Genomic DNA, 13,768 nt, shown 5'->3' with positions numbered 1-13,768 from the left:
AAGATTGCATTAAAGAAATACTTGCTTCCATCATCAATTTCTCCTAAGAGAAACAACCTGCAAGATCTTCAATATTGGCTAACTGCTTGAGTCAAAAGAGGTAATAATTTCACACGCATTCATAGTCCATTTTAGATTGTAAAGAACAAGCCTGCTTACAGGATGATCTATAAGTAAAAATAGTGTGATCTCAAAAAAGAAAATTTTGCCTTAGCTGCACCTCACAGAGCTGCACCTTGCAAAGGAAATTAAAACCAATAGTGAAAGGTTCTTTAGTCATATAAATAAAAAGAAAACAAGGAAAGAAGTGGACTGCAGAACACTGAGGACAGGGTAGAGATTAAAAATAATCTAGATATGGCCCACCATTTAAACAAATACTATGCCTCGGGTTTTAATAAGGGTAATCAGGAGCTTAGCAACAGTGGCAGGTTGGCTAATGGGTACAGGAATATGGAAAAAGAAATTGCCACATCTGAAGTGGAAGTCAAACTCAGACAGTTTAATGGGAGAAAACTGGGGGACCATCCAAAAATACCAAAATAATTTCATGTGGCAGTTCCAAATCCAACAGCAAGGATTTTTAACGAATCTGTAAATTTGGTGGGGGTACTGTGACGGAGTAGGGCGTATTGACCTGGGGATGTTGCGTGGAAGTTTTACTGGGACTGTCTGCATTGGTGATGGGGATATCAGGTGTGACTTCACTTGAAGGAGGATACCTGAGCATGTAACCTGAGCCCAGGAGGGGGGTTGGGGCCAGGTTACACCTTTGCTCAGGAAACTGGACAAAGGCTGGAGGAGGAGCCAGGGGGAGGCTGGGCAAGACTGGGTGAGATGACTAGAGGGGGTTTCAGTTTGGAGCTAACTGGGGAAATGGAGGGAGGCCCAGATGCGGCTCTGGGCTCCCTACCCCCCAAGACGGACCTGACTGAAAGGTCCTGTTCTCTGTACCTACAAGCTCTGTTTTAGACTGTGTTCCTGTTGTCTAGTAAACCTTCTGTTTTACTGTGTCTGGTGTTAACAAATATCTCCAGCTATGAGACACTAGATGGGGAGGGCTCAGAGTTACTACAGAAAATTCTTTTGCAGGTTTCCAGCTAGTGGGTCTTGCCCACGTGCTCAGGGTCTAGCTAATTGCCGCATTTGAAGTCAGGAAGGAATTTTCTTCCAGCTCCATAGGTACTGACTCCATGGGTGCTCCAGCCTTGGAGCACCACGGAAAAAAACTAGTAGATGCTTAGCACCCACTGGCAGCAAGCACACCCCTCCTCCCACAGCGCCTCCTGTCTGCCAATAAACTCCTCCTCCACCCTCCCAGAATCTCCTGCCTCCCGTGATCAGCTCTTCCGCAGTGTGCAGGAGGCTCTGGGGTAGGGAGCGAGGACAAGTGGGGATGGGGCATACTCAGAGGAGCGGCAGGCAGGGCCAGGGGGGATACTCCCGGAGTGGCAGGCCAGGCTGGGGAAGGGACCTGGCCCCAAACTTTGGTTAAGCTGGACCCCCTGCTCTCACATTGGTGAAGCACAGGCACCATGGGCCCATAGAACTCGCCGCCCCTGCCCAGCTGTGTGGTGTGCACTTTACCTTTGACTCTTTTTTGTGTATGTCTATACTGAAATTAAAAACCGATGGCTGGCTCATGCAGGCTTGGGCTAAGGGACTGTTTAATTGCAGTATTTGGGCTGGCACTAAAGTTCTAGGATCCTGCGAGTTGGGAGAATCCTAGAACTCTGGATAAAACCAGAGCTGGAACCTCCCTACACCAGTAGTTCTCAACCTTTCCAGCCTACTGTACCCCTTTCAGGAGCCTGATTCGTCTTGCATACTCTTAAGTTTCACCTCACTTAAAACGTATTTGCACTGCTTGAAGATGGTATAGTGCTCACAAAAGCTTTTTTCATTTTAAGCTGGCAAGTCTGGAACTCAAAGCTTTCTTTGAAAAAATCTACTGGCTTATCCGCATACAGAGGTTGTTTTGTCTTCAGACGTCATGGCAAATGTGCCAGCTTCAAACTGTTGTTTGACAGAGTTTCTTTGCAAAGGAAACACAAAGCTTGAAGTGGATTGCTATTTGTAGACATGAATCCAAAAGCAATAGATTCCTTGCAGAAGCGACAATTTTTTTTCCCCGTCATTTTCAATTTCTTACTATTTTCAGTCGCCACTACCACTGCTTCCAGCTTGTTTTAAAAAATTCTATCCATTTTTACATTGCAACTGCATACACTCCATGACAACTTCAATCTCATTAACGTGCTTGCCTGCATAAGTAAATGACATAGAACATGTCTAATACAGTGCGTATACATGTTACTTTACCGTATAACATAGTATATAGAGCAGCATAAACAAGTCATTCTATGAAATTTTAGTTTGTACGGACTTCGCTAGTGCTTTTTATGTAGCCTGTTGCAAAACTAGGCAAATACCTAGATGAGTTGACATACTCCCTAGAGGACCTCTACATACTTCCAGGATATCCCAGATTGAAAACCACGGCTCTACACCACACTTAAACAGCCCTGAAGCTAGCTGAGGGTGTCTACTGCACTGCAGACATACCCATCATTTCTATTTTCATCATTCCTCCTTTTTCATCTTCTTGTATTAATTATATTGCTCCCTCTTTATAATTTTCTATACATCAACAGTTAAAAAAAGAACATGAAGATACATTTGTACAGTGTTTGAAGACTATAAAGCAACATCTAAACACGACAGAAACCAACTTCTTGGTGCCCAGTCACAAGTAATAAAAAAAGCAAATTAAAACCCCTTGTACCTCATCTTTTCAAACTTGCAAAATCAGGAAGTTTCTACAAGGAAACTGCTGGCGGCCCTTCTCGGGAACGGGCCTGGCAACGCACTTCTCTGGTGCCCAGCAGAAAACAAGTATTTGTGGCACCTTAGAGACTAACCAATTTATTTGAGCATGAGCTTTCCTGAGCTACCGCTCACTTCATGGGATGCATGCTGTGGAAAACAGCAGCTGACACACACAGAATTCCTAGTTCTTCCTCCCAGGCCGCTGAGCTGTTTTCTTTAGCAATTTCTTTGAGGCATGGGCTGCGCCTTTTACGCCATCAAAGCCACTGTCAGCTCTTAACGCGCCGCGAGGACCAGAGTCTCCGGGGGCGGCGGCTGCATGAGGTGAGCCAGCAGACGCTCGCACAGCCCAAGCGCCTCACTGCGTTTTGCACGGCGAGTCAGGCTGCGCCAGCAGGGCAGTGACACGCCGGCTCCCGGAGCCTGCCCGAGCCCAGCTGGGGCGCGCGACGGCCGGGGCACGGGAGTTCAGGGTTACGTAGGAATATGTAAATGAGCTCAGGCAGGCCGCACTTGGGATCAACCGTTGGCGTGAGAGCGAGGCTCCGGCTACCCAAACGCGTACTCCCAACGAGCGGCTCCTCCCGCCCCGCATGAGGCCAGGGCGCTCCCCGCCAGAGACGCCCCCGGCCCCCTCCCAGGACCACGCCCCCTCCCTGGCCCCGGAAGTAGTTGTGGGGCTTGCCCCGGAAGTTGTCCCGGGCAGAGTCCGGCCCAGAGCGAGGCCCTGCGGCTGCCGCTATCGAGAGTTGCAGTTGTTCCTGGGGCTGTGAAAGGACCCAGCGCCGCGGTCTCCCAGCCCCCGGCTGCTCGGCCCGGTCCTGCCCCTGCCGGTTTCGCGGCCAGTCCTGGGCTCATGGAGAATGTAAGTGCTGGTTAGGGCCCGGCTCTGCGCCCGGCGCCTTCCCCCGGGTGTCGGCAGCCGGCTTCTGGGGGCGGGGGGCGCAGCGTCCTGGGGCCCGGCTCGGTTCTGCTCCGCTCCGCTCTTCCTGGCGGTGACTCGTGCCAGCGGGAGCGTCCTGGGCTGCGGGAGCCGCTGCTCCCTATTGGCCCTGTTCTGGGCTTCCCTGGGGGAGAGACGTGCCGCTGGGAGAGGGGGCCGGGCTGGGGACGTGTTTCTGTCAGTGGGGGGAGGGGGCGCTGCTGGGACCTGCCGCCGTGCTTGGGGGCCTGGGCGTGGGGTTGGCAAGTCGCTGATGCGAGCGTAGGGCTGGAGACCATCGCCGTGTAGGGCTCAGGTGAGGGGTTGGGTTTGGTTTGCGGGGGGGCTAACCTGCCGTTGCGTGTGTTGCCAGTGGGGATAGAGTGTGTGGGGGTGGGGGGAGAGGTGAGAAATGACCGTGAAAACAAAGGTGAGCCCTTAAAGCTGTCTTGACTGAGGGCTTACTGGAGGCAGCTCCTGTACGTTGTGGTCCCTGAGCTTGCTGACCATGCACCAGCTGATTTGCCTGCTGGGTCAGCCTTATCCTGTGTGTCCTGTCAAGGTTCCCTCTGTAGCTTTAACTGCTTCTATAATGTGCGTTTTAGGACTAGTATATTTGCTGTTGCATGCCCCTGATTGTGGTGTATTAATGCCCAGTAGTCCTGGAACTTTAAAGGTGCTATTCCTGACTCTCAAAACTAATTCTGAGTTTGGCTAGTTTGATGAGTTAGTGCCAAAATAACACAAGTGTCTGATATATGTGGGTGGGGAGAGGAGAGGATTCTGAAAATTTACCCAAAAATGATCCTCTGTGGGTGAAAATATATTAGATGTTATACTTAACAGAATATATTTCAAGTAGAAAATTCCCTTTTTGTAATCTCCTGCTAGGATTAGTTTGGTGGGGATTGGCCTCAGAAAGTTAAACGGTGCAAATGGTGCCTCACATCCTAGTTAATTATAGTGGACCACCAGGTCTGCTATAGCTAAGGTTTAGACCAGCTTTTTGTTTAAATCAGTTCTCTGACAGTTTTGCAACTTTGTAAGTGCTATGTCTGCAATACTGAGCTTTAACGTCTTGAATTTTTTTTAGCTAATTTTAATCTTCCTTTCATTGGCAATTCATAGAAAGCAATGATCATATTCAGGTATCACTTAAAATTTTATTTGACACTTAGTCATAGAATGATATACCTTTCAATTGCGGTGCATGTAAATAATAGAAGTCAGACTTAATATTGGGAAGAGTTTTGTATTTGTCATTTTCTCCAGTGTAACCACAATATTTTGTATTAGTATTTTTTTCTGATGATTTCATTTCCTAATGACACTTTTGTAACTATACTTCTCTAAAACTACTTAACTCTTTTGTCTGAACACTAATATGTAAGTGACATCTAGCATAATGTGCATATAGTTTTTCTGAATAACTTATTTTGATCTTAAACAGTTTTAAAATATTCGTAGCCATTCTACATTAAAATACTATTTTTATGATCTGATAACTATGTTGTCATTTTTTTCTTTTTGGGAGATGAACTGTATACAATATTGCATGTTTTTGTGGTGCATTTGTGATGCTCTGGTATTAAGACATGTGGGTTCAGATCCAGTAAATGCCCTGTATTCCTACTGAAGTCAGCAAGAATTCTGCAAGTTGACTCTGTTGTGTATTTTCCTTGGTTAAATACTGCACTGAAAACATACAGTGCTTTATAAATGTATTTGCTGGGTTTTTTTGTTTAAAAGGAAATGTTTATATTGGAATAAATTTACCAGTCCAATGCTAATATTCATAAATTTAGTTCCCTTCCTTATTTGACTCTAATTTGGATGTCGCGCCTTACCTAACAACCCCTTAGTTCATATGATTCTGTGTCAATAAAAAATGAAAATGCTTATTGAAACAACATTCCTGCGAATATATGTGTAGCTAAACGTCTTTCCATGATTTTTGCTTACTTTCATACTTGTTTATTTTAAACACAAGTTGGTCAATTTTGTTGTTTAAGATTATACTGCAGTTTTTCTGTGGACCATCTCTTTGTAATGTCATCAAGGCTTCAGATTTGAAATGAGTGTGGTGGAAAGAAGTTTAATCTAATTTTACCTGAAAATGTGGTGAAATTATGTATGCTCAGAGTAGCAAGGCTAATCAGCTCATTAGAGGGCAACCTGATCCTTCCCAGGGTCATCCCCCTGCAGAGCTGCCCGCAAGCACTACTTTGAGACTAAAAGTAATTCAGCACTCAGACTGATAAGTGACAAATAACAGAGTCATCTGACTTAGGTAGGTGGGGAGAGGATTTTCAAGATGTACCAAAAAGTAATCCTGTATGTACACATGTATGAAAAGACATACCTAACCGAAATATATTTATATTTATTTAGGGGCAAATTCCCCCTGTCTGTTTATTAAGTAGTCTATAAATAGTTCTAGCTTGTTTTGACTTACTATGTTCAACTACTTCATTTCTTTGTCTTCACAAGTACTCTACCACTGATTCATGTTTGCCATTTTGCCATCTTTTAACATTAAAAATAACTCAAAAATAAATAAGTGCTGATCCTGTCTGTTGCCAATCATTTTTGTCAGGAAAAATAAAATATTTGACACTTAATGTATATTAACATTTGTGTTAGTATAATCTGTCCTGCAAACACTTTTACACTGTAGTTCCTTTGAAGTCAGTCAGGCTATTCGGGTTCGTAAAATTAAGCATGTAAATTTGCAGCATTTTGTCTGCTTGAATTCATATGCTTATACATGTCTATTCTGTGTTCTGTACTGTTAGTGCTCAGTCAGTGAACTACATGGAAATTGTACCCTCCTAAATCTAATGTTCTAAAAATAATAGTTACTTTTTGTAACATAATTTAATCTTGCTGTATAGATTCTTTATTCTTATTCAGTATTCTTAGAGACTTTCTGGTGGTTCCAAACGAATTATGAATGCAATTACATCCATTTCACTGTGTGTCCTATTTAGAACCTGTTGAAATCAGTTCATTCCCGTTGACTGCAGTGAGCAATGGATCAGGCCTTATAGTTTAAAGAATGCAGCTCATAAGAAAGATAGTGGATGAAATTAATGCCTGATTAGAAGGGCCAGTTAACAGGGCACTTCCTAAGGCAACATTTAAATCCCATATAACTTTAATTTGGAGTTGAAGTGGGCATAAATGGTGCATAGGGCCTTGTGTGGATGTTCGGCACATTAAAAAACTGCAGTCAGTTTGAGCTGTGACTCTTTGGATCTCTAAGTTAGGGGTATAATTGTTAACTCAACACTTACGCTGCTGCTGTTTTGCATTTTATTCAACATGGAGAGTGAAACTAAAACAGTGAAGTTGATCAATTTGTAGATTTCATTTTCTGGGTTTTGCACACCAGCAGTTGTTCTTAAGCCTCCAAAAATTTAAAACAACACTTAAACTTTAAATTGAAAAAAGTTTATTTTTTAACTTACTAAAATAATGAATAGAGCTCTATTTGTGTTAAGTTTTGATAAACTTTTTAGCAACCTTATACTGAAAAATACTACATCTCTTTAGTTCTGGGGTGTCAAACTCATTTGGCTCAGAGGACTGAATTGCAAGTTAAATTATTGTTCATGGTCTGGGGCATAAATAGAGGACTTCAGACTCCTCTTGATCCAGAGCAGTCTGACATTGATGTCACTAGGAGCTTTGCAGTGAGATCAAGGGAAGGATATGGCCTTTGTGTAGTAACTAAACTTAGATATTCTTCATTTAGTACCTTATTGTCATATTTAGCAACGTTCAGTGGGAAAAATGTCCTCCTTTTAGAGCCACTGTTATTTCTGCCCGCTGTTTTTTTCCCCAGTCTCCTTTTTTTCTCTCTCCATCTTCCCTGTGTGTTTACTCTGTTTTTCCCTCTGCATTTTCTTACCTGAAGCAGCTCCCAGTTCCCACCTCCTTGTAAGCTTAATTTTCACACCTCCTTCCCCATTCTATCCATGAACATGATCAGCTGAAGATAGTTGGTGTTAACACTGAAATGTTGTTGCTGGATTTTAGATCTGAGACACTAGCTCCCCTCCATGAGATTAATAGGAAGAAGGGGAGTTCATGCTCCTCAGTCACTGTTTCTACCTGTCTGCAGACTCAGGCACCTGGCATTGCAGCAGTTTAGCTAAGTTTACATTTACAAACTTTTTTTTAACCATTAGGGTTAGGAACTTATTTAAATAAGAAAAAGAGAGCTGAAATTCTACAGTCTGAACATGTCCTGTGGGAAATGTAAATACATCAGGCAGACCATATCCAGCCCATGGGCAGTATGTTTGACGCACCAGCTATAATCAGTTTAACTGAGAAACTCTTGGTGGTGAGGTTAGAAGGGACAAATCTGTTGAACATGTGCATGTTCTTAAGGGTATGAAGAATCACAACATCCCTACCCCCTAAATTAATAAGAGGCTTCAGTATAAGTTGAACTTTTCAGTGTGTTGCTACATTTGTTATAATTTTCTATGTATTTACATTAATGTGGTTTAATATTTTGGCAGTGATCATTCATAATGCAAATAGGTTCCTGAAACAATGACTTAGTTTAGCATTTATGGCAGATGCAGCAGTGAATTAAAACGTCTACCAAGGAAATGGTTAGACTATACAATGTGGTAAAGGGTGTGTGTGTGCGTGTGTGCGTGTGTGCGTGCTCGCTCTCTCTTGCTCTCACGCTCGCTCTCAGTAAAATTGATCACATTGACATCTTCAAAATAATTGAAATGTTTTTCTGTGTATGTGAAAGTTAAGGTGATAAAAAACGATTATCAACGATGGTCAAATTTCTTGGTGTAGACAGAGATTAATATTCTGATTGTGTGGAAGTTGAAATACAGCAGCTTCCACTGTAAAAATGTTTAAGGGGGATAGATTTTAAATTTTCTGTTAATAGACTTTTTCTGTAGTAATCAGTGTATACAAACTCATTCTCTTTATACTTGGATCTGTGATGTATTCTCTGGCATACTACCATCTTCATTGTTTCTAGCTGAGTTGCAAAACAAAAGTTTCTAGTTGTCATGGTTGGGAAGAAGAGTTTGAAAATATGAATGCTAATGACTCAAAAACCAAAGGGTAAATAAAAAGAACCCCACATTTTATTAATTTTTTTTTTTAAATCTCATGATTTGTTTGGGGGCTTGGCTCATGATTTTGATGTGGTTGGCCTTGGCAATATTCTGCACACTGCTTGGTGAGGACAGAGTGGTGCTCCCGCATTGTTGTGACCAGCTGCTGCTTTTCTGTCCAGGACATCTGTTACCTGGACAACTTGTTTTGCTTTTACCTAAATCCATGAGCATGGTTCAACGGTTGGAGCAGAGAATTGGGTGTCAAGACCTGGTTTCTGTTCCCATGTGTCACTGAGTTGCTTTGTGTCATTGGACTGTCCCTTAAACATTTCTGTGCCTGATTCCCAATGTGCAAAATAGAGGTAGGACCCATCTTTATAGAACCTTGAGAGCGTTTGTGTCACTACAAAGTGGTGGTGGCATTGCAAAATATTGTAGCTTCAACACTAGTGTTGCCTGTAATTTGGAGTAGATTTTTGGTTAGAGTCTGAAGTTGCATTAATTTTCCTTTCCATTTACCCAAATAGCAGTGTGCATTTAAGTTAGGGATGCCTGGTTTGTGTGGAAACAGTCCTATTACAATACACTTCTGAATCAAGGTCTCCAGTACATTTTTAGGTTTTTTTTCTACCTTCTCTTTCACACTACTGTAAGTGAATTAGTTTGTTGGATGTAAGCTTCATTTTTTAAGCTTGTGTTCAATAGGCATTTGGCTTTCAGGTATTCAGATTTCTTTCTGTGTATATTTGACTTCGTGACTCTTGTTCAGGAAAATGTGTGCTTCAGAGCTACTATTTTTTTGAAATATCTATCTATAATAAAAGCCAAGTACTATATGGCAGTTGGCATATTTGTAATACTGCAGGTTTTTTGGATGACTACTCAAATTCAAGAGGGGTTTGATCATTACATTTTTAGTTCTAAGAGAAGACCTTTTTTCCTTGACTCCTCTCCGTTGGTTTTTCTTCATGGTGGTATTGGTACTGGCAGAGCTGAGATGCTGCTGCAGTCATTCATATAGCAGATGACGGTTAGTGTAAACCACTGATCCATTACTGTATGCTGGCTCAATGGTGAAAAGTTGCTGCAATTTCCTGCCTCTCTTTCAAAGAGAAAATGGACCCTCTATCCTGGTATGCTGGAAGCTGGAATTCTGTCGTTTGCAACAGTTAATCAAAGTTTTTAAACTTGTCTTCAGAGCTGTAATTTAAATCATTTTGCCTTGCTGATAATTCTGGTGATTACTATGGTGTGGCCCAACAAACTGTTGTCACACCACAGACTTATTTGCCAAATTGCTTATCCTTGATTGATCCTATAACTGCTAACATTATTTTTCAAGCAAGTTGGTCTGTAAACACTTTGGGGGAGAGGCCATGCCTTCCAACATGTTTGTACAGCATCTATCACAATGTCATCCCATTCTGGGTGGAGACATTTCAGCATTACCGCTATACGATTACTAATAATGATCATAATTAATTGCTTAAACATTTGGATGATTGTACTTAAATGTTAAAATATGGATGTCAATCAATATAATACTAGTTAAGAACCTGACAATTGTACTTTCATCTTCATGCTTAATCTAGTTGACAACATATCCTTAATTTTACAAGTATTCCTAGTATGGAATGGCTTTATTTTATTTTTTGTGTGGTAGAACAAGAGTTCTAGAGGAAATCTTGAGTGTGATGGAGAGTTGGCTGTTTTTGCTACGTCTTTAGAAACTAGTGACACCTTTGCCCCACGTGGAGACATTGAAGCAATAATTTTAGAGGATCTCCCACTATACTTCACAGAAATGCAAACTACAGTTTTATATATAAACTGTTTCAAGTGAAGAATGAATGATCTAGTGTTTGCTATATTCCAGTTCAGTACAAATGCATCGCACGCTGAGCTTACTTGAAGTGACAGCAATAGTTCTTTATTTAGTTGCAGAGCAGAGCAAAACAGAGCTGACTGTACAGCAGTTGTCTTTCAGACGTGTCTAAATTTTTCAGTCTATTTATGACTATCAACAAACACTTTGTACATAGTTTTGCCACGCATTGAATGCTTCTATTTTCCTTTAATTTAGCTTAAAACTAGTAATGGAATTCCTGAGGTTTTGAAAGGAATAGTTCTTGGCAAGCCTACAGTTTTGAAACCAAAGGCAAATTAAGATACCAAGCAACACAGAGGACTAGGATAGGACTACTTCAGAGAAGAATGTTAAAATTCTTCTGATATTTTAGAGACAGTTCTTTCATATAAAAAAAGACTTCTCTTCTTTTAAATAAGTGTTTAAAACTGCAAATGTAAATATTATAAAAATGGTTTTTTAAAAAAAATTAAATAAATAAATCCTCTAGCTCTATTCAGTGTCACTTAAATGTTAGGGCTTTTCAGCCAAGCATTAACGCTACAGAGTATTTCACACTTTTGAGGTTTTTTCTCTGATGGACTGTATTAAATATTTCAAATATTGATTTGCAGATGTAATTATTTCCTTAAACTATAGTATGATATTGCTTTTAAATTACAGCAAAATGGTAACTGAAAAACAAATCTAATCCTCCTCGGTCGTAAGAACTGTACAACTATCAGAGGGGTAGCTGTGTTAGTCTGGATCCACAAAAACAACGAGGAGTTGGTGGCACCTTAAAGATTAACAGATTTATTTGGGTATAAGCTTTTGTAGGTAAAAAACCCACTTCTTCGGATGTATTGAGTGAAAATTACAGATGCAGGCATAAATATACTGACACATGAAGAGAAGGGAGTTACCTTACAAGTGGAGAACCAGTGTTGACAGGCCAATTCAATCAGGGTGGATGTGGTCCACTCCCAATAACTGAGGAGGAGGTGTCAATACAAAGAGAGGGAAAATTGCTTTTGTAGTGAACCAACCACTCCCAGTCCCTATTCAAGCCCAAATTAATGGTGTTAAATTTGCAAATGAATTGTAGTTCTGCAGTTTCCCTTTAAAGTCTGTTTGTGAAGTTTTTGTTGTTGAAGGATGGGTACTTTTAAATCTGTTTAATGTCCAGGGAGATCAAAGTGTTCTCCTACTGGCTTTTGTACATTACTATTACTGATGTCTGATTTGTGTCCATTTATTCTTTTACATAGAGACTGTCCATTTTGGCCAATGTACATGGCAAAGGGGCATTGCTGGCACATGATGGCATATATCACATTAGTAGATGTGTAGGTGAATGAGCCTCTGATGTGGCTCATGTGGTTGGGTCCTCTGATGGTGTTGCTAGAGTAGATATGGGAACAGAGTAGGCTGTTTATTAAACATGGTTTATTTTAAGGATTGGTTCTTGGGTTAGTGTTTCTGTGGTGTGTGGTTGCTTGTGAGTATTTGCTTCAGGTTGGGGGGCTGTCTGTAAGCAAGGATTGGCTTGCCTCACAAGGTCTGTGAGAGTTAGGGATCATTTTCCAGGGTAGGTTGTAGATTGATGATGCGCTGGAGAGGTTTTAGCTGAGGACTGTACGTGATGGCCGGTGGTGTTCTGTTGTTTTCCTTGTTGGGCCTGTCCTGTAGTAGGTGACTTCTGGGTACCTGTCTTGCTCTGTCAATCTGTTTCCTCACTTTCCCAGGTGGATATTGTACAGTTATTAAGCATTCTTAAAACTACAACTATTAACCAGTGCAATACGCCAGTCCAAAATTTATTTAAAACAGTTAAAATGCACTCCTACTCTTTAAAGTGTAGGTCCAGGCACCCTATCAGTGGGTGAGACACACATGACTGCCCCTCTACACACCCCTTTATGCACCATTTCTATGAATCATTTACGCAATACTCAGGCTTTTTTGGTGACTGCATCTTCTCAGACAGCTTCAACTCCTGATTTGTGTGCCACCATCCAGTCTTGTTTCTCCTTCTTGATTTCTTGCAGTCATCTTAAGACTAGTGTGGCCTAAACTGGAGTCCTCTTCCTTTCCTGTCTCTGCTCATTTCCCTCACCATTCTCAATTACTTCTGACAAATACCACCATCCTCCCTCTCACTCAGGCCAATAACCTGGGAGTCGACTTTGGTTACATCCTCTCCCTGGACCTGGACAAAAAACATGGATGTGCAAATACAGCTGCCTGTTTCTCCAGAATGTTTCCAAGATGAGTCCTTTCTTTTTCTCTTCGCAGCTAAAGGTCTCGTTCAGGCCCTTATGTGACCTTAGGTGTCAGGGTAACCCATACTGAAAATGCCAAAGGCAGGGCAGGCTGCAAAAAGGAGAGCAGATTCTTCCCAAACTGGTGGCTAACTAGTTAGTCACCAGTCCGTCACAAACTGAGCTCCTGATCCCTCATACTGGTTATCAAGAAGCTTAGAAAAAAATAAATCGCACAGTCCCTTTATTGCATTCCAGTCGCCGGCTCCCAATCAGCAGATAGGTCCAATAAAGTGAGAAGTTATTTAAAGCTCTAGACACTACAAAATGTTCTTCTGATCCCGAAGGGCCAGCCACACTACCAGTTCAAGACTAGTCTGGATCTTACCCAAAATACCACACTGCCAGATGATCCTTGAGTATCTAAAACTAAAGGTTTTATTGTAAACAAAAAGAAAAGGAAGAAGACAGTTGTTAAATGGTCAACACAATCGGATACATATATATGACTTCAGAGTCCATATTTCAGGTTCTTAGCCGCATTGGTGAGATTGCTGTTGTGTAAAGTCCCTTTGGAACATAGACCATCCAAACTTTGCACATCAGTCCTTTGTTCAAAGCTTCAGTTTGTAGGGAAGTTACTCCAAGGTGAGAAGCAGGCTTGAAGACAAAATGGAGAAGATGCAGCTGCCTTTTTATATTCTTTGCTATGTGGCTTGTACATCATCTGTCTCAAACATAAGCTCTCAGCAAGTGGAAATGCACTTGGAGTCGTGTCCCCGTCCCCCCCCCACCCCACTAAGAA

At 41.7% G+C, this 13,768-nt stretch overlaps 1 protein-coding gene and 1 long non-coding RNA gene across 8 annotated transcripts in view; one reads left to right on the top strand and one right to left on the bottom strand.

Annotated features, from left to right (window-relative positions):
• Nucleotides 1–3,455, bottom strand: part of LOC140905123 (uncharacterized) — a 39,774-nt gene extending 36,319 nt beyond the window's left edge. For both annotated transcript variants that reach the window (XR_012156760.1, XR_012156761.1), the window contains exon 1: nt 2,786–3,455. This is a non-coding gene — a long non-coding RNA (uncharacterized lncRNA). The remainder of the gene's footprint in view (nt 1–2,785) is intronic.
• A 63-nt stretch (nt 3,456–3,518) lies between these two features.
• The window catches only part of FRS2 (fibroblast growth factor receptor substrate 2), an 81,006-nt gene continuing 70,756 nt past the window's right edge, over nt 3,519–13,768 (top strand). For all 6 annotated transcript variants that reach the window (XM_073327810.1, XM_073327808.1, XM_073327807.1 and 3 more), the window contains exon 1: nt 3,519–3,694. The gene's annotated coding sequence lies outside the window, so the exon portion shown is untranslated. The remainder of the gene's footprint in view (nt 3,695–13,768) is intronic.

Source organism: Lepidochelys kempii, chromosome 1 (genome assembly GCF_965140265.1).
Source record: "Lepidochelys kempii isolate rLepKem1 chromosome 1, rLepKem1.hap2, whole genome shotgun sequence".
NCBI classification, from domain to species: domain Eukaryota; kingdom Metazoa; phylum Chordata; order Testudines; family Cheloniidae; genus Lepidochelys; species Lepidochelys kempii.
This window is presented reverse-complemented; position numbering and strand designations above follow the sequence as displayed.